Source organism: Pinus tabuliformis, chromosome 3_2 (assembly GCF_031772625.1).
Source record: "Pinus tabuliformis cultivar Carrire ecotype Pingquan chromosome 3_2, CPIR1, whole genome shotgun sequence".
NCBI classification, from domain to species: domain Eukaryota; kingdom Viridiplantae; phylum Streptophyta; class Pinopsida; order Pinales; family Pinaceae; genus Pinus; species Pinus tabuliformis.
Window position 1 is genome coordinate 690956294 of NC_142302.1, and position 21619 is coordinate 690977912.

Sequence of the window (21619 nt, forward strand, 5' to 3'; positions counted from 1 at the left end):
CCAAAAAGGACATCCAATCCTTTTTGGGCAAAATAATTTTTTTAAGGAGGTTTATTCCTAATTTTGTAGAATTGGTAAAGCACATCACCTCTATGCTGAAAAAGGGATCAGAGATCAAATGGACTAGTGCAGCAAGAATATCTTTTGAAGCCATCAAAAGAGCTATTATGGAAGCTCCCACTTTGATCAGCCCAGATTATAGCAAGGAGGTCCATATCTTCTCCTTTGCTTCTGGTGGCACCCTTGTAGCAGTCTTATTGTAGAAAGATGATGGGGACTCAGAGCATCCAGTGGCATTCTTCAGTAAAACCTTAAGGGATGTTGAAATAAGGTATGATATTATCAAAAAACAGGCTTATGCTCTTATCAAATCTTTAAAAGCTTTCAGGATCTACATTTTTCACTCTAAGGTAATTGCATATGTGACCGCTACTTCAGTAAAGGATGTCCTAATGTAGCCAAACATTGATGGAAGAAGGGCTAAATGGATTGCAAAGCTTATTGAATTCAACATAGAACTGAAGCCCACTAGGCTTGTCAAGGGCCAGGGCCTTGCTCAGCTGATGGTAGAAGAAAATTGAAAAATGCTTGACATAAACTGCCTAGGTACAAATTTAGAGGACAGACAGACAAAAGGAGAAATAGTAGGACATGACCGGCTGTTGGCTGAGAATCTAGCTTCTTGTGAATGGTATTCTAGAATAGCTCAATTTTTGTTGAAGCTAGAAGTCCCTCTAGGCCTTAGTTCAAGCCAAGCTAGGACTATTAAGCTCAGAGTAGCCAAATTCTGTATTCATGAAAACTTGCTTTATTGGAGGGATCCATCTGGAATCCTTTTAAGATGTCTGGACAAAGAGAAATCTATGAAGGTCATGTATCAGTTTCATTCCAATGTCTATGGAGGACATCACTATTGGAAAACCACAACCCACAAGATCCTCAGAGCTGGGTATTATTGGCCCACTCTGTTTTCTGATGTCTTTTTATTTGTAAGATCCTATGACAAATGCTAGAGGTTTGAAGGAAAATAGTAGTTGAAGTCCTTACCCTTGAAGCCAATACATGCCAGTGGCCCTTTCCAGCAGTGGGGCTTGGATTTCATAGGGGAAATTAATCCACATTCTAGTGGCCAACACAGATGGATCTTAGTAGCCACTGACTAATTCACTAAATAGATTGAGGCCATCCCTACTAGGAAAGCTAATCACCATGTTTTCATTAAGTTTTTGACAGAAAATATTTTCACCAGGTTTAGCTGTCCACAAAAATTGGTTACAGACAATGCAGCAGCCTTTAGGGAAAAAGAGTTGGTGGACATGTGTGACTCAATGGGCATTAAGCTAGTGCATTCCACCTCATATTACCCTCAAGATAATGGTCTAACAAAATCATCCAATAATATCCTGATAAGGATAACCAAAAAGTTGCTGGAAGACAAGAAATGGAACTAGGATTCCAAACTGAAGTTTGCATTATGGACTGACAGGGTTACCACCAAGAAATCCACAAGGAATTCTCCATTCAAGTTGGTATATGGCATTGAGGCTGTATTCCCAATCTATTTGACTCTCCCTATGGCCAAGTTCTTGCAGGAAGAGAAAAATGAGGGAAATGACATGGCAAAGAGGATTAGTGACTTGGCTGAAGTGCATCAAATCAAAGATCAATTGATCGAAAAGTCTATAGCACATCAAAAGAGAATCAAGGAAGCCTTTGAAAGAAAGGCAAAGATGGACAATTTTCCAATTGGAGACTTGGTTCTTTAATGGGATGCACTGAAGGAAAAGAAAGTCAATTGTGGGAAGTTCGATGCTTTGTGGACTGGACCTTTTATCTTTCCTCAGGTCCAGGGGAACAACACTTTCATGTTGCAAAGTATGGAAGGAGAAACAGTTTTTGATGGCTAGTTCAATGGGCAGTTTTCAAAAGTTTATATTAATTAAGGCCTTCAGGCCTCAACATTGTAACTATGTTCTTTTTACAAGTTTCAGTGTTGGCTTAATTAGACTCCATGCCCAATGGAACACTAGGAAATATTTCTGATTTTGTTTTTGTATGAAAGGCAGTGGTCTACAGTTCGTGAAACCTCACAATGTTAGCTTTGCTATGCAGCACTGACTTTCTAAGGTCAGAAAGAAGCATGGTTTGTTTGGTTGTGTCCAAAGGGGGCTCGCATTGGTCACTTTACCCTTTCTTCCTTCACCCCACTAACCATAAAACCTTACCCATGCACCCTCATGTGCTCATAAACCTCTCATTGCCTTTCCACCAATGATCACTCCCTATCAATCCAACAGCCCACATTGCACTCGATAAAGGTGACCTGCTCGACTAATTCCCACCGTTAGATCATCTCCGCCAAATCTGACGATCTTCGCATACATCGCGCAAGCAACTTGATCGAGTGATAGCACGCGATGAGAGCGGTTTTTCTCTCTTATCCATTGCCACATGTTGATAATTGAGTGGAATCGCTCAGCCCCAGGAATTTACCACCTAGCGCCCAAAAGCGGTGCGATGAAAACCGTTACCGCCAAGCCAAACTGCCATCGCCCCTTAAATGCCCGTGTAGCTCCATCACTCGATGACCATCTGATTTATCTGCTGAAGATCCAATGGCCCTAAAACACCCCGCTCCCACCTCGGCCAATAGCCTCCGCCGAGCCATCTCCACCGTTCATTCCCCCGATTCGATGGTCATCCTTCTTGCTCACCCAAAATTGTCCACCTACCCATGCACTCTACGTCCCACGTCCATTCTGTTGACCGAGGAAGGAGATAACCTACTCTACTTGACTGAAAATAGTCAAACCCCCAACATCCATATTAAACAGAAAGCATGGCCAAAGGGATAAAAGGACATAGCATGGCTCTGTAACAGAATTTATCAGTCATGAGCTCCACTACTTCGAGCATTCCAACCGCCCAAAGGACAGTACAGTAGTTGTATAGATCATATTTACACAGTAAAGCAAGGAACCTTGTTCAAAGACTCCATCAGAAAACTAAATGTAGTTGGTGGTCAATTGAGACCCCTCCATACCTAAATGGCTAGGCTCCATAGTAATGTAAACTTATAAATATCTAGAAGATAGATGTAATCAAGGTTTGCATTTGATGTAAGGTTCAACTTCTCGAGACTGTCTACATTTTGTCACTTGCAGCGACTCATCTTCATTTTCAGCAAATACAAGCTTCTTTTGTTGTTAATTTCTCACTGTCCATTTTCCTCTGCTCTAAGCTTGTACCTGATATGTTGTGTTCTTGATCTCATGATATTTAGCACTACATAACTATCATATTATCTCTATTTTATAATCTTGAATGCATCACTAAATAGGTTGCTCAAGTTTCTTTTAAATCTAATGTAGGAGAGTTGTCATCATGTCTTTGCATTAATAGATTAGATTTGCAGGTTTCTGTACTAGTTGCAGCTAGCCATCACATGGTCTTGTGTATCTGCTGGTGTGGTTAGCATTCTCCATATTCACCTAATATCTAAATTGTGAGAATTGGTGGTCTAAAGCCTTGTAGTCTGAGGGTGTTCAGGCATGTCTGGAGTGAAACAAGGTAGAAGTGGTTATCTGGCTTGAACCAAACCATCATTCCTTCCATTAAACCTTGCAACAATAGTTGAATTTATATGTTACCAGGCATCTTCGAGCTACAACCTAGGAGAGTTTCCTCGAACCCTAACAGTAACAATGGCTTTGCTCTCGTAAACAAATTGTCACTTGGGCTATTTTTACGGATGAAATGATAGCACATTATGAGGATACAAAAAGCAACACTTTTTTAGCCAATTGATAAATTTCGAACAAAAGGGTTCAATGATGGAGCACATTGAGGACTTCAAAAAATTGAATATAAGGGTAAAAGATATTCCAGACGAGCATAGGATTGATGTGTTCATAGCGACTTTAAAAGATAACAGCCAACATGAGGTTTGCCTTTGGGAACTAGACTCATTAGAGAAGGCATTCAGGTTGGCAAGAAAAATGGGAAGCAAAATTATGGCAACAAGGAATCCTACCAGTCACAATCATAAAGATGGAAGTGTTACTGCCCCTAGCCATCCACAACCTATAAGGTTGACACCACAACAATTGGAAGAAAAAAGAGCAAAAGGGCTTTGTTACAGTTGTGATAGAAAATACACTAAAGGTCATAAGTGTGCAGAGAAGAAATTATTTTACATTGATTGTGATGAGGGGGAAGAAAAGGAACAAGAAATGTCAAAATAAGAATATATACACCAGGAACAAACACTATATAAAGAAGAAATGAAACTGACAATATCTTGTAATGCATTGGCTAGAATTACGACTCCTCAAACTATCAAGATAGAAGGGCATATCAAGAAGAAAAAGGTAATAGTATTGATTGATTCAAGAAGTACCCATAATTTTATTCATTGTAATATAGCCAAGGAATTGAATTGCTTCCTATATCTAACACCATAGTGCCAAGTGATTGTTGCAAGTGGAGGAACCATAAATTTCTTAGGAAAGTGCCATAATATCAAGCTATCCATGGGAGAATATGTATTGAATAGCCCAATGGTTTCCATTGCAATGGGTGGTGCTGATGTTGTACTAGGAGTCCAATGGCTACAATCCTTGGGTACAATATCTTTTAATTTTCAAAAAAAATTCATGAAATTCTCTTTAGAAGGAAAGGAAGTTCAATTAAGGGGTATTGCAGGGAAATAGGGAAAGATAATCAGCTCTAATGGAATGACAAAGCTTCTAAAGAAATAACAATGAGGCGTAATTGCACAATTATGTTCACTACAGTTTCCCACATCGAAATCATCCATTTCTCCAGATCTCCAAAAAGCCTTGGACAATCATTCCAAGGTATTTGAGACTCCTAAAGGCCTCCCACCTATTCGTGATCATGATCATGCTATTAATTTGATTCCAGGAAGTGTTCCTCCAAACATTAGGCCTTACAAATATCCCTATGTCCAAAAGAGTGAAATTGAACGTATGGTTGTAGAAATGCTAGAGGCTGGTATAATTCAACCTAGTAAAATTTCTTTCTCTACTCCAGTAGTATTGGTTCACAATAAGGATGGATCATCGCACATGTGTCCAAATTATAGGGAGCTCAAAAAGCTCACTATTAAATATAAATTTTATATTCCTGTCATTGATGAATTATTAGATGAATTGCATGGATCAATTTACTTCACCAAGTTGGATCTTCATTCAGGATATCATCAAATCAGAATGAAGACTAAAGACATTCCAAAACAACATTTAGAATTCACGAGGGTCATTATGAATTTTTGGTCATTCTTTTTTTCCTTACTAATGCACCTTCTACATTTCAAGGTTTGATGAATTCCATTTTCAAACCCTTCCTTAGAAAATTTGTGTTAGTATTTTTTGATGATATACTAATCTACAACAAGTCTTAGAAGGATAATCTCCAAATGTTTCTTTGGAGTACAAGAGGTGGAATATCTAGGTCATATTGTATCTCATGAAGGTGTTAAGGTAGAACCTAGAAAAATTAAAACCATTAAGGAATGGAAAATCCCCATATCCATAAAGCATCAATGAGGATTTCTCAGGTTGAAAAGGTATTATCGCAAGTTTGTTAAGAATTATGGGAGGATAGAAACACCTCTAACAACATTATTGAAGAAAGATGCATTTTCGTGGACTCCATAAGCAACGAAGGCCTTTGAAAATATTAAAGAGGCAATGTGCCAAGCACCACTCTTAGCTACACCGGACTTCACAAAAACATTTATTGTGGAATGTGATGCCTTAGGAAATGGAATTGGTGTTGTTTTAATGAAAGAAGAGATACCCATTTCTTTTGAAAGTGGTCCAATCAAAGGAAAGTATTTACACAAATCTATTTATGACAAGGAAATGTTGGCAATACTACATGCACTTAAGAAATGACAACCCTACCTAATTGGAAGACACTTCAAGGTAAAAACAAATCATGATAGTTTTAAATACTTTTCAGAACAAAGATTATCTTCAGAAGAGCAGCAAAAATGGGTCACAAAGATGTTGGGTTATGACTTTGAAATCATATACAAAAAGCGGAAGCAAAATGTTGTGGCAGATGCACTCTCAAGAAAGGATGAGGATGTGGAAGCATTTCTTTGCGTCATTTCTATTATCCAACCAGATTGGAGAAATGAAGCAAGGGATGAATGGAAGAATGATGAGGAAGTGTGGGCATTCAATCAAAAGATACAACAAGATCCCAGTACATATGATAAATTTAGCTAGAAAAATGATTTGTTACAGTACAAGGATCGGTTATACGTATGTAAGAATTCCCAACTCAAACAAAAGATTCTTAGGGAATTGCACACCTCTCACTTAAGAGAGCACTCAAGATTTCTAAAAACCTACCACAGGGTTAAGAAGGATTTTTTTTGGGATGGCCTTAAATCTGATATTCAAAAGTTTGTGGTGGAATGTTTGGTTTTCCAACAAAATAAAGTTGAAACAATTAAGGCCCCGGGACTATTATAACCTTTATCCATTCCAAGACGACGTTGGGAGGAGGTTTCAATGGATTTTATCACACGTTTACCCAAGTCCGAAGGAAAGAGTGTTATCATCATGGTAGTTGATAGACTTACCAAGTATGCACACTTTTGTGCTTTATCTCATCCATTTAAAGTGAGTATAGTTTCTACTACATTTATGGAAACAATTCAAAAGCTACATGGAAACCTAAAGATTATTGTAAGTAACAGAGATCCCATTTTCACTGGAAATTTTTGGACAGAATTATTTTCTTGTCTTGGTACTTAGTTAGCTCATAGCTCATCTTATCATCCTTAATCCAATGGGAAAATTGTGATAGTAAACAAATGTTTGGAAGGTTATCTTTGTTGCTTTGTATATGATAAATAGGCACAATGAGTCAAATGGTTTCCTCTAGCTGAATGGTGGTATAACACTTCCTTCCATACTGCAACAAAAATGACCCCATTTATGGAACCTTATGGATATCATCCACCATCCATCACATCATATTTAAGAGAAAATTCTAAGGTTCAAGCAGTGGAAGATCACATCGAGCATCAGCAACAAGTTCTCCAACTCTTAAATGATAACCTCACCTCGGAGCAAAGCAGAATAGAATGAAACAGCAGGCAGATCAACATCGCAATGAAAGAAGCTTTGATGTAGGTGATCAGGTATTCCTACGACTACAACCATATAAACAAATGTCCCTCAAGCAAGCTAAGAAGGATAATAAATTATCACCAAAGTATTATGGTCCATAAATGGTGTTGCAAAAGATAGGTACTATAGCATACAAATTGGAGCTTCCTGCAGCTTCCTTAGTGCACCCAGTTTTCCATGTTTCATTCTTAAAGAAGGTTATAGGTGACAATCTTCCAATTCGCCAGAACATGATGAGGAAGGAAAAATCATATTGGAACATGAAGCAGTCAAAGAAACTGTTATGAAACCAGCTCAAGAAAAGATAGAAAAGAAAGATCAACGCCTTAGAATTCAGCCTCTTCGAGGGGGCAACCTCCTTTACATTACATAAATGAACAATTCTTCGATGATACAAATGACAAAACCTCCTTTCTATATATAGGAGTCTAAGGAGTCACAATATAATCCAGCCGACCTAACAATAATAATATAAAGCCACAAAAATAATAATAGAGGGATTCTATGGGGAACAGAAATAACAATATGTGGGTAATAGGGGCACAACAATATAAATAAGGGGTATAACTACAATAGTAATGGGGTAATCACTAGTATTATAGGGACCCAACATGCCCCTCTCCTTCAAAAAAGTGTTGTCCTCAACGCTTGAGCAGTTCTGGATACTTCTGCATAAAATTCTCATCCTCCCATGTGGAATCTTCAGCGGATAAGTTCTTCCACTTGATAAGATACTCTGAAATTGATCGATTTCGTAGCTGTCGAGTTCTTGTTTCTGTGACTGCTTCCGGTTCCAATATAATTTTTCCTTCCTCGTCAAGTTCTGGCAATATTGTTTGAACTGGGAGCTTGTCGCCTATAACCTTCTTTAAACATGAAACATGGAAAACTGGGTGCAATCGAGAAGCTGCAGGAAGCTCCAATTTGTATGCCATAGTACCAATCTTTTCCAACACCTTGTATGGACCATAATACTTTGGTGATAATTTATTATCCTTCTTAGCTTGCTTTAGGGACATTTGCTTATATGGTTGTAGCCGTAGGAATACCCAATCACCTACATCAAAACTTCTTTCACTGCGATGTTGATCTGCCTGTTGTTTCATTCTATTTTGTGCCAACACGAGGTTATCCTTTAAGAGTTGGAGGACTTGTTGATGTTCGATGTGATGTTCCACTGCTTGAACCTTAGAATTTTCTCTTAAATATGATGTGATTGATGGTGGTTGGTACCCATAAAGTGCCATAAATGGGGTCATTTTTGTTGCTGTATGGAAGGAAGTGTTATACCACCATTCAGCCAGAGGCAACCATTTGACCCATTGTGTCTGTTTATCAGATACAAAGCAATGAAGATATCCTTCCAAACATTTGTTTACTATCTCAGTTTGCCCATCAGATTGAGGATGATAAGATGAGCTATGAGCTAACTGAGTACCAAGACAAGAAAATAATTCTGTCCAAAAATTTCCAGTGAAAATGGGATCTCTGTCACTTACAATAATCTTTGGGTTTCCATGTAGCTTTTGAACTGTTTCCATAAATGCAGTAGAAACTGTACTGGCTTTAAATGGATGTGATAATGCACAAAAGTGTGCATACTTGGTAAGTCTGTCAACTACCACCATGATGACACTCTTTCCCTCAGACTTGGGTAAACCTGTGATAAAATCCATTGAAACCTCCTCCCAACGTTGGCTTGGAATGGATAAAGGTTGTAATAGACCCGGTGTCTTAATTGTTTCAACTTTATTTTGTTGGCAAACCAAACATTCCGCCACAAACTTTTGAATATCTGATTTAAGGCCATCCCAAAAAAATTCCTTCTTAACCCTGTGGTAAGTTTTTAAAAATCCTGAGTGCCCTCCTAAGGGAGAAGTGTGCAATTCCATAAGAATCTTTTGTTTTAGCTGGGAATTCTTACAGAGGTATAAGCGATCTTTGTACCATAACGAATCATTTTTCCAGCTAAATGTATCAGAAGTACTGGAATCTTGTTGTAGCTTTCGAATAAGTGCCCACACTTCTTCGTCATTCTTCCATTCCTCCTTTGCTTCGTTTATCCAATCTGGTTGGATAATAGAAATGGCACACAACAATGCTTCCATATCCTCATCCTTTCTTGAGAGTGCATCTGCCACCACATTTTGCTTCCCTTTTTTGTAGATGATTTCAAAGTCATAACCCAACATCTTTGTGACCCACTTTTGTTGCTCTTCAGAGGATAATCTTTGTTCTAAAAAGTATTTAAGGCTATCATGATCCGTTTTTACCTTGAAGTGTCTTCCCATTAGGTAGGGTCGCCATTTCTTAAGTGCATGGAGTATTGCCAACATTTCCTTCTCATAAATAGCTTTGCTTAAAAACTTTCCCTTGATTGGACGACTTTCAAAAGCAATGGGTCTTTCATCTTGCATTAGAACAGCACCAATTCCATTTCCTGAAGCATCACATTCCACAATAAAGGTTTTTGTGAAGTCCGGTGTAGCTAAGACGGTGCTTGGCACATTGCCTCTTTAAGATGTTTAAAGGCCTTTGTTGCTTCCGGAGTCCATGAAAATGAATCTTTCTTCAATAATGTTGTTAGAGGTGCTGCTATTCTCCCATAATTCTTAACAAACTTGCGATAATACCCTGTCAACCCAAGAAATCCTCGCAGATGCTTTATGGATGTGGGGATTTTCCATTCCTTAATGGCTTTAATTTTGCTAGGGTCTACCTTAACTCCTTCATGAGATACAATATGACCCAAATATTCCACCTCCTGGACTCCAAAGAAACATTTGGATCTTTTTGCATATAATTGTTTCTCCTCCAATAGTTGTAGCACCTTGTCAACATGTTCAACATGATCCTTCCAAGACTTGCTGTAGATTAGTATATCATCAAAAAATACTAACACAAATTTTCTAAGGAATGGTTTGAAAATTGAATTCATCAAACCTTGAAATGTTGAAGGTGCATTGGTAAGGCCAAAAGGCATGACCAAAAATTCATAATGACCCTCATGAGTTCTAAATGTCGTTTTTGGAATGTCTTCAATCTTCATTCTGATTTGATGATATCCTGAACGAAGATCCAACTTGGTGAAGTAAATTGATCCATGCAATTCATCCAGTAATTCATCAATGACAGGAATGGGGAACTTATCTTTAATAGTGAGCTTGTTGAGCTCCCTATAATCTAGACACATGCGCCATGATCCATCCTTCTTGTGCACCAATACTACTGGAGCTGAGAAAGAACTTTGACTCGGTTGAATTATACCAGCCTCTAGCATTTCTGCAACCATACGTTCAATTTCACTTTTTTGGACATATGGATATCTGTACGGCCTGATGTTTGGAGGAACACTTCCTGGAATCAGATGAATAGCATGATCATGATCACGCATAGGTGGGAGACCTTTGGGAGTCTCAAATACCTTGGAATGATTGTCCAGGACTTTTTGGAGATCTGGAGAAATAGATGATTCCAATGTGGAAACATCTAGCGAACATAATTGTGCAATTACACCTCTTTGCTCCTTTTTTAGAAGCTTTGTCATGCCATTAGAGCTGATTATCTTTCCTGGTTTCCCTGCAATACCCCTTAATTCAACTTCCTTTCCTTCCACAGAAAATTTCATGAAAAGTTCTTGAAAATTAAAAGCTATTGTACCCAAGGATTGTAGCCATTGGACTCCTAGTACAACATCAACACCTCCCATTGGAATGGAAAGCATTGGGCTAGTCAATACATATTCTCCCATGGATAGCTTGATATTATGGCACTTTCCAGAACAATTTATTGTTCCTCCATTTGCAATCATCACTTGACACTCTGGTGCTGGATATAGGAAGCAATTCAATTCTTTTGCTACCCTACAATGAATAAAATTGTGGGTGCTTCCTGAATCAATCAACACTATTACCTTTTTCTTCTTGATTTGTCCTTCTATCTTGATGGTTTGAGGAGTGGTAATTCTCACCAATGCATTACAAGATATGGTCAGATTTATTTGTTCTTCATCTAGGCTTTGTTCCTGGAATATATCCTCTTCTTTTGACCTTTCTTGCTCCTTTTCTTCTTCCTCTTCACAATCTATGTAGAATAATTTCTTCTCAGCACACTTATGACCTTTTGTGTATTTGCTATCACAATTGTAACAAAGCCCTTTTGCTCTTTTTTCTTCCAATTGTTGTGGTGTCAACCTTGTAGGTTGTGGAAGACTATGGGCAACAACACTTCCGTCTTTATAGTTGTGAATGGTATGCTTCCTAGTTGCCATAATTTTGCTTTCCATTTTTCTTGCTAACCTGAATGCCTTCTCTAATGAATCAGGTTCCCAAAGGCGCACATCATGTTGGATATTATCCTTTAAAGACCCTATGAACACATCAATCCTATGCTCCTCTGGAATATCTTTTACCCTTATGTTCAATTTTTGGAACTCCTCAATGTGCTCCATTATTGAACCCTTTTGTTTGAGACTTATCAATTGGCTAAAAAAAGTGTTGCTTTTTGTATCCTCATAATGTGCTATCAATTCTTCCGTAAAAATTGCCCAAGTGATAAATTGTTTACGAGAACAAAGCCATTGATACCATACAAACTGATTTGGTTCCAAATATAAAGTTGCCATACGTACCTTTTGTGTGTTTTGCACATTATTGAGATCGAAGAATTGCTCCATCTGTAATATCCATGTGGCGGGATCCTTGCCATCAAACTTCCTCATATCGATTTTTGGAACATGGTGAGTCTTCGATCCAACATTAGAGTCTATGGAATCATGATTAACATTTCTTTTGTTCTCATCATGAGTTTCCTTTAGTACTCTTTCACCCTTAGTGACCATTTCTTGTAGCAACTTATCCATCTTATCATCCATGCCATCAATTTTAGCGTCCATGCCATTCACCTTAGCTTCCATGCCATCCATCTTAGCTTCTACACCTTTCTTTAAACCATCCATCTTAGCTTCTACATCTTTCCTTAAACCATCCATTTTAGATTCTGTTGCTTTTTGTGCAAGTGACACTCGTTGCACTTGTTCTTGTAATTTTGATATATCATATAGCATTTCTTCTTCTTCTTCATGAGTCATGCTAGAGCTTTCAGGCTCCTTACTAGGTGTTTGCATTTTCTTTCCTCGGGGCATCAGTTACCAATAATAATTCTCTAATATGCCCTTTGAATTCCTTCAAAATAAATTTTCAAACCAAGCTTAAGCAAAAATTAAAGAAAATCTACACACCTTTTTTCACTTTGTAGGAGCTCGATATTGCCTCCAATGTATCTCTGTACTTTCTGATTATCTAGTTTTGAATTTGTGACCTGTAGTAGCCCTCTGTGTCCTCTTTCCAATGCCACAAGTCTGACCCAAATTGGATTCTCCAAGGAAGAGTTATGCGAAATCTCCCACAGTGACTTGATTATAGACTAGTTCAGTAGAGCAAACTTGTACGACATACCACGTGTCACTGTTTCAACCTTTGACTTTGAAAAATATATAAAAGAAAGCTACAGTCCGTCCTCTTTCTGTAACTTCTTACGAAATTTCAATCCGATGCTCAGAAAGAAAGTTACGACGATTTTCCCCAGGTCACCTATTTTGAGTGTAATTCAGGAGTCTGCAAAAAGACCAACTTCCTTAGATCATATCTCCGCAAATATCGTGCAAAAAACTCTGAAATTCAGACCCAAGGTTCAGCGCGATTTCTTCTCAAATGGGTTTTTTTTTCGACTTCTGAAACGTCACAGAAAAAAAGTTATAGCGAAAATTCCACTATGACCTGTTTGGAGCAGCGAAACCCTAGAATCCAAAGCTCTGATACCAAATGTTATGAAACCAGCTCAAGAAAAGATAGAAAAGAAAGATCAACGCCTTAGAATTCAGCCTCTTCGAGGGGGCAACCTCCTTTACATTACATAAATGAACAATTCTTCGATGATACAAATGACAAAACCTCCTTTCTATATATAGGAGTCTAAGGAGTCACAATATAATCCAGCCGACCTAACAATAATAATATAAAGCCACAAAAATAATAATAGAGGGATTCTATGGGGCACAGAAATAACAATATGTGGGTAATAGGGGCACAACAATATAAATAAGGGGTATAACTACAATAGTAATAGGGTAATCACTAGTATTATAGGGACCCAACAGAAACAAGAACTCAACAGCTACAAAATTGATCAATTTCAGAGTATCTCATCAAGTGGAAGAACTTACCCGTTGAAGATTCCACATGGGAGGATGAGAATTTTATACAAAAGCATCAAGAACTACTCAAGCATTGAGGACAACACTTTTATAAGGAGAGGGGCATGTTAGGTCCCTATACTACTAGTGTAACCCCTTATTGTTATTAATACAACCCCCTTATTATATTGTTGTGCCCATGTAATCCCCATATTATTATTATTGTGCCCCACAGAAGCCCACTATTATTATTATTGTGCCCTTACATTATTATTGTTATGTCCCTTTGATTATATTATGACCCTTGGAATCCTATATATAGAAACGAGGTCTTGTCATTTGTATTATCCAAGAATTGTTCATTTGTGTAATGTAAAGGAGGTTGCCCCCTCGAAGAGGCTGAATTCTAAGGTGTTGATCTCTCTTTTCTATCTTTTTGTGAGCTAGTTTCATAACATAAACTTTGTTATGCAGTAATGAGGTCAAGGTAAATCTTTGTAAGAATAAATAAGAGATGCAGTTAAAACATTCACCATTTACTTTAGTTCAATCTTTATGAAAATACATCCAAAAGCATCGATATTAAACTTAAATAACCAGAGCAGTTAAATAAAGCTATTGGAATGAAAATGAAAATGAAATGACTAAAATAAGAGCTATGAAATGAAATTGTGAAATTATCTAAGATTGAACTCACACCAAGAAAACTAAAATGCAGGAAAAGAAAGTTAAGAGGTTTGGAGCAACAGACTGGGTGGTGGGCCCAACCATGCAGCTCGTTCCCCTTGCAGCAATTAAGTCACAATATTTAGAATAGTATGGAGAAAAAAAATTACTTAGAAGTGATTGCCAAATAAACTCATTTGAGAGTAGAAACCAGAATTTAGAATCTAATGCCAAAGAAATTCATTTCAGAAGTCTTGTTACAAATTCATAAAACAATGTTGCGCTGGTTCTAGTGGTCCCCTCAAGGGATCATCCCACTAGTGCACAGCTCCTCTCTTCCTACATAGCAAGATCGATTCCCTACTCCTGCAAACAAATATGTTTTACATAATACAATCTGCCTTATACAAAAACCAGCCTTCACACCTATGTGACTCCTTCCTTTTATAATGTTCTTTCATGATAATTTTGGCTCTATTCCTAAGCAAACAACATGGGGATTGAATCGCAAATGATATTCATCAATAGAATATCAGTACAACCATTTACACATTGAAGGAATGAATATCTAGCATGAATTTCCCAAATCTATCCATTTTCTACAATTTTGGAAAAATCGGTTCTTTTAACAAAATGTCTCCAAAGAACACTGTGTATCTCGTTAACCATTATGAATTTAAAAAAAAAAAATTGGAGGCAATATATCTTGTCATATTTTCAACAATAATCTCTCTTAAAATTTCCTGGTTTAGATCCATTGCCTCGAAAATTGTGCCCAAAAATGACTGTTTGAAATCTAATATGATAAAATTCTAGAAAAACAGTTTACTTTTAGAAAATTGCCTCAAAGACTATTATCTAACTTTTATACCATTACAAATTGTAGAAATCGATTTGAGGCTTTTTCAATCTACTATACTAGGACCAAAACCCATGTTCTAGAATTTTTCTATTTGCCTTTAGCTGCACGGAAATCGAGGTAGAAGTTGGCATTCTGGAAATTGTTGCGAATTTGGGGTTGAGGCATTAATTATTTCCTAAACATAAATCAGTACGACCCGAGTGTATCTTAGCTCATGTGGAAGTGTTCAAACAATATTTTGAACAAAAACCTCTTTCATATTTCCCTATAGATGTGTCAATGTATGAAAGCCCCAAATTAGTGCAGGCATGTTGGTGGAGGCATGTTGGTGCAGGCAGAGCTAGTGCAGGCACAACTGGTATAGGAACTACTACTATAGGAATGTTAGCACCTACCACAAAAGAGATTGACATTAATGACATTTTCACATTAAATTAACAAAACAAGAAGAGTTCATAGATCAATAACAGTCAGCTCTAAATGCCTCTAGATAATAACTTAATAATGTGAAAAACGAATAATAATGATTATAGACATTTACTACAAGCATAAAATTATTCGGTTAAACCATGAAAATTTGGAGAAAATGCAGGCTCAAAAGCAAGCGAGATCTCTCACACTATTCAGGAAAAGTTGAAAGCTTTTTAGCAAACTCAAAGGACCATGCGCCTTGCAGTGGAGGGATCAACTACAAAAAAACTATCAAAGAGGTGAAACAAGCTACAATACACAACATCATGGAGCTGGAAGCATTGAAGCAAGAGTTCAGGGAGAACCACCACAAAGTGGAGAAACCAGCTGAATGACTCGAGAGCAAGTCACTAGATTTGTGTTGGGGGCCTATTAGGATAGGGTCCCTAGGGTCAAATTGTGACAGTTTCAGTAATGTTTGGTTATAATTTTGTAAAGAATGTAAAGTCTCCACGAAATGTGGAAGTGGGGCACGCAGTTAAGTAAGAATCAAAGGGGCTTTAGCCCCTTGTATGGGTAAGTGATAGGATGGTTTTGAGACTCACCCATAGGTAGTAGGCCATGGTATTGTAATAGAAAGGATATAAATATTTGAGTCATAGCGAGTCTAAAAAAAGAGATAACTTTGGATGAAGATCTATTGAAAGGGCAAGGTGCTAAGGTAGGAAAATTATGTTTCCTATACTTAGGCGAAAGGGGAAGGCTCATGTAGCTGAGTGCGTGGGCCCCTATGGTTGAGTACGTAGGGTAGAAGAGTCAGTAATTTGAACACTGAATCTAATAAAGACAATTTTGGGTTTAATTGAATGCCTCTATGCTTTGTTCTTTAATTATATTTAAGTTAAGGTATCTTCTATCTGTAAGCTACTTTCTATAAATTAATGTGTTCTGCAACATGAATATATTTCATATTTAATGTCTATGCATGAAAAATATAATGAACTATTTTTGTGAAGATATTAGATAGTTATGTTATTTATAGCTATTCAGAAAGGGTAGATATGCGCAAAGGTAGATCTAGGGTTGTTATTTACTGAGAGAAAGTTATGAATCTACCACTTTTATGCCTGATAAGCATGATCGTGTACCTTCGTGAAGACTTGGAGGTCAATTGGATAGAGTTGCAATAGTAGAAAATAGGAAGGTATAGATTTGCATGAAGCTATATCGAACCTATAAATACACATCACATGGTTTCTGGATGGAGAAACCTAGTTCTAGCATCCCCCAATACCTCTTCGAGTGAGACTGTAGCCTGTGCTATGCAAGTTGTTGTCGAAAGCACTAGCATTTAGGGTTTTGTTGGTTGGTATGAATAACTATGAACCTAGGTCATGCCCCCTTAATCCAACACTTAGTGCCTCAGGTCTTCGCACTCAGTCACAACCCTCACTCCTATGAAAGAAATTCGAAAAAAACAGGGCTAAAACAGGAAGGTCCAAGACTAATCAAAATTTGCTTTTTTAAATGCTTTATTTTAAGTGTAAAAGGCTCTGATAGTGCTCTGTAGTGTATTTTTCCTCTAATAGAGCATGGTACAAAGAATTAAAGGAGGTATGGGTCTGCATCTGTAGGTTTAACTGTCGAACAGTGGAAGTGTTCATTGAAGATATTTGGTGCATGCTTTGTTGAAACAAATGAGAACATTGATGCCATGCCTCATGTACATAGAATCCATGCTTAAGTAATTTCAAGATTTGTGAGCCTTGATATGCATGGTCAGTCTTAGTGATGGGATAGATGTTGACAGAGAAGATTGTGTCCAGGTTGAGTATGTATGTGGTCTAGCCAATGGCAGAGGCAACAACAACATGGAAAGGCCATGCCAAAGTATAATGTTAGTGATTCCCAAGGACAGTGTCACAGCATCAACAGTATGGGAACATCGATTATGGTGAACTGTGGAGAAAATAAATCACATGTGATGTGATGAGCAATGTGGGGGTAAGGTAATATTGTTGTCAAACTGCCCAAAAAAGGGCTTTGGTGAGTGAGTGAAACACTATGGTGAGAGGCTAATGAAGAGCATCACTCTATGTATGAAAAAAGGTTGCATGTGCTCTATGTATAAGGTAGAAGTTTCCTATGATCTGCATAGAAGGCTAAACTGTGTGCGCTCTCTGTTAACGGCCGAAGTTTCCTAAGCTCTGTGAATAAGGCGGTTTTCGTGCCTTAGAGAGGAGAAAGTAAAGAGATGTATTTGTGTTGTAAGAAGCAATGCCATGAGCAGAGTAACTCTTTTTGAGACCAGAGAGTAGAGGGTTGAGAGTGACTGTTGTTGAGCAGATCAAAGAGCTACTGATGAGTGGTGTAGAGAGTTGCAAAGAGAGATAGAATGAGAAGAGATGAAAGTTGATATCAGGAAGAGTTTCTACCAAATCACAGAGGACAACTAATTCTTATTTGAATGTCAGTTGGTGCCTACAATCAGGAAGTTGGTGCTTCATCCTTATTTGAGGTTGAGAAGGCTTAGGGGTCGGTGCCTCTTACATGTTGGTGCTTCCATAAATCCAAGGAGCTGCAAGTTGGTGCTTGCAACAAATCCATGAGGTCGGTGCCTCATATGATGCTTCTGTTAAGATGGACAAGTGTTCACAAACATAGGGAGTTGGTGGTTCTTGTGAGTGGGTGCTCAGAAACATATTGATGTAATATAGTAGCTGCTTCTATTTACATCAATAACAACAACAAGCTTTGTGGTTTTTTCCCGAAAGGGTTTCCACGTGAAAAACCTTGTGCCTATGTGACTAATGCTTATGGTTTGATTGCTTGTGTGTTGAGTTTATGCTAATGTAATATTTATATTGGTGCTAGTTATATGGATGAATTCCATATTAAATCAGAAAAGTAAATTGGCATAAAGAAGTTAAAATTAGCCTCAATACTGATTCACCACCCCCCTTCAGTATGAACATTGTTTCCAACAATATGTTATTATGCTTCTAGTTTGTTAATTATATATATGTTAAATTATGTTTATTATTTATAGCTCCTAAGTAGGGAAATGCTGAGGATCATAGTGCAACATCGATCCCTCCATGGGATGTTGCTACAACTTTGATCACATTAGAGGATGTTACGATCTGTCATACACTGATCACAACAGAGATAGAGAAGATCCTTGCCAATTCACCGACTCATGTAGCATTGTCTTTGATGCTAGATAGCATGACAAAGTTTATTTACACATATGGGAGGTCATGCACATATAGCCACATATTAAAATTCATACATAGGGTCAAAAGACATGAGGTTCGAGGCCCAAATACTTTTGAGGTTTTGAATTAGGCCACTAAGAACATTGATGATCATGGGGAGTTGGTTGACATCCTTCTAAATCTCCCTGCAAGACATAAAGGTCCGATCACACTAAGATATTTGGGTAATGTTCATGCAACCCCTTTCTTGTATGATAGATTCATTGGATCTTGGGGTAAGTTCTCCAGCCATGACTAGGCCACCATTTATTCTGCTAAGAATTTATATGCAAATTTTTTGCTACATGCGGGGTCAGATTACACTAATGTCATATCTCATTTTTATGGTACATGCATGGGACGTACCTAATAGAATGAGGGGGATGGTAGGTACCTTGGGCATGTACCACCAACAATAAGATTCTTTCCATTGACATCTCAGAGCTTGGTATTACCAAGAGATATACATGAGCTATCATAGCTCAGTGGTGAGACATGGGACACTATTGAAGACAACATGCATGTGTCATTGGCTAGTGCATGTATTGCATTAGATGGAAAGATTAGGAAACCAATGCCACTACCTTGTGACCCACTAGTGTCATTATACGATGATGCATTTCTCGTGAGTTTCCCCTTTCACCAAATTTTGACACATACATGTATGTATCATGATGTCATTCACGAGACTTAGAGGGTGCATGGCCTATATGAGACATAACGGGTACATCTATATATGAAACTTTTGACTCCTATTGTCAAATTATGCATAATTATTTATATTAAAATTTCTAGTTCGTATTAGATTTCATTTATATTAATAAGTTGATGATAACATGTAGACACGTCCCAACTACATGGATGGTATTATGAGGTCATCTGATGAGGCAGTTTATTAGCTAGTGAATCCTCAACTAGAGCATGTTTCCATAGATTCTCCTCCACCTCTGCCTTCACCTTATTTGTTCACTAATGTGGAGGAGAGTTAGAATGTAAAACCACATGGAACAATAATTGAGGTAAAATTTTGTATTCCTAATATCTCAACATTTTCTTTTTTTAAGTTACATAAATATGCTAATTTATTTATAGATTAATTATAATTTTTCCTTGGCATTGTGTACACCTACCCATATGCAAAGTGTCGAGTATGCCACTGTTATGTGGAGACATGAGTGAGATGTTGGATTTAGAGGCATTGATGATGCAGGTCCATCAATATAGACCCCAATCATCCATCCACAATCAGAGGAGCACCAAACCCACATTAATGATTATACCCTCATACTATTCCGATTTGCATTTGGACTCAACTGAGGTTAGTAGATTCATGTATATGTAATTAAGAATGTGGTTCAATATCATTTATTTCCATATTGTTTATTTGTACAAATAATGATCTAATTAGCTTGAATTTGAATGTGTTATATTACAGTACTAGCTTATGCACACTTACTTCACGTGACAGAACTCACATAGGAGTTGTCGTGGTACTTAGAGTGTCATAGTTTGTATATTTTCAGGCTCATTTCATAGGGCATATTAATGTGTTATATAGACTTCGTATATTTACATGGACGATTTATGGATGTATATCATGGAAATTATTTTAGTTTATGGATTTTTATTATTTTAGTTTATGGATGTTCATGTAATATTTGTAGTTTGTATATATTTTCATATCGATAGTTTTTTGATACATGTATTGACTATTTTAGTTTATGGATTTCTATTAATCTTGTTTATGGATGCTCACTAATTTTGGAAATTTAAATGGATCTCTTAAAATTATTTTGCTAATTTAATGTTTTTTCTATTTACTTGATCTGAATGTTGGGCAAACTTGTTAATTCTATGCAAGCTCCCTCATTAGTATTAAAAAAAATGTGTTTAGGATCATCTCAAATTAACCAAAATTTGAGGAATTATGTGTTAAGAGTTGAGTGTCATTTATGAGAAATTTATGAGGCTAATTAGTTATCTAAAACACATATACATTAATTAAATTGCAAAGAAATAAAACACAACAACTCATAACACAAATTTGATAAAGGAGTTCACCCCTCCTGGGATACATCTCCTTGGACCTACTTCAGTAGATAGGCCCTCTTTGGATTAATGGTCAATTCTATGATTACGTGCACCTGTAGTGAACCAATGGAATTTCATCCTGCTCCATTGGATTCAAAAGACCCAAAAACCCAAAAAATGACTATACAAGCTCTGCAATTGGACTTCATTTCATCTAGGTTTGACCTCCTCTACTGGTGGCCCTAAGCTTCCTTAAACATCAACATAGAAAAATCACATATAGAGTTGTATTTCTCCCTATGAAACCTATTCCATTGTGTTCATAGAATCTAAATCATCTAGGAATGACTCCTTTTGAGCCAAAATTGATTGAATTCAGCAAAAGTTATGGTCTCTTCAGTTTTCCCTAGGAAAACTCCACCAAATTAGAGAAAGTCCAGTTAACCCCACCAAATGTGGAGCAATGCTGAATTTGATGAACCTGCTAAAATCACCACCAACTTCCATCTAGCTCCCTCTTTGTTCCGCGCTGGGTTGTATGGTGCCCATGTGTTATCGGGAAAACTAGTGTCCATTCAAAGCTACTAGTCCCACTAAGATGGGTAGCTATCTTAGAAACAAACAAACCAAAGTTACTTGTGTTTTCCTTTATGAGAGATAGATGAGAGAGAAGCAGAGAGTACCAACCTTAGTCTTTTGCTAGTCTCCTTGCTTGTTTCCTCTCTCCCTTGATAGATCTTTCACCACTCCTTTCTCACTTGTCCCACTTCAAAGAACACCTGTAGAGTCAAAGAAGCAAAATACCATCAAAGCATAGAGATCTATAACCATAAACAATATAGGATCAGATGTACATTAACCATATAAATGCATATACAAATACAAGATTCAGAGATATACAAGCATATGGAGGAAAACTCAAATAGCTTTATTGATAGAAGTAGTAGAAGAGAGGATTACACCCAAGCTATCTAATCCAGCATCATCCTCCCAGCATGAAATCCCTCTTCACCTCATACAAAGCAAG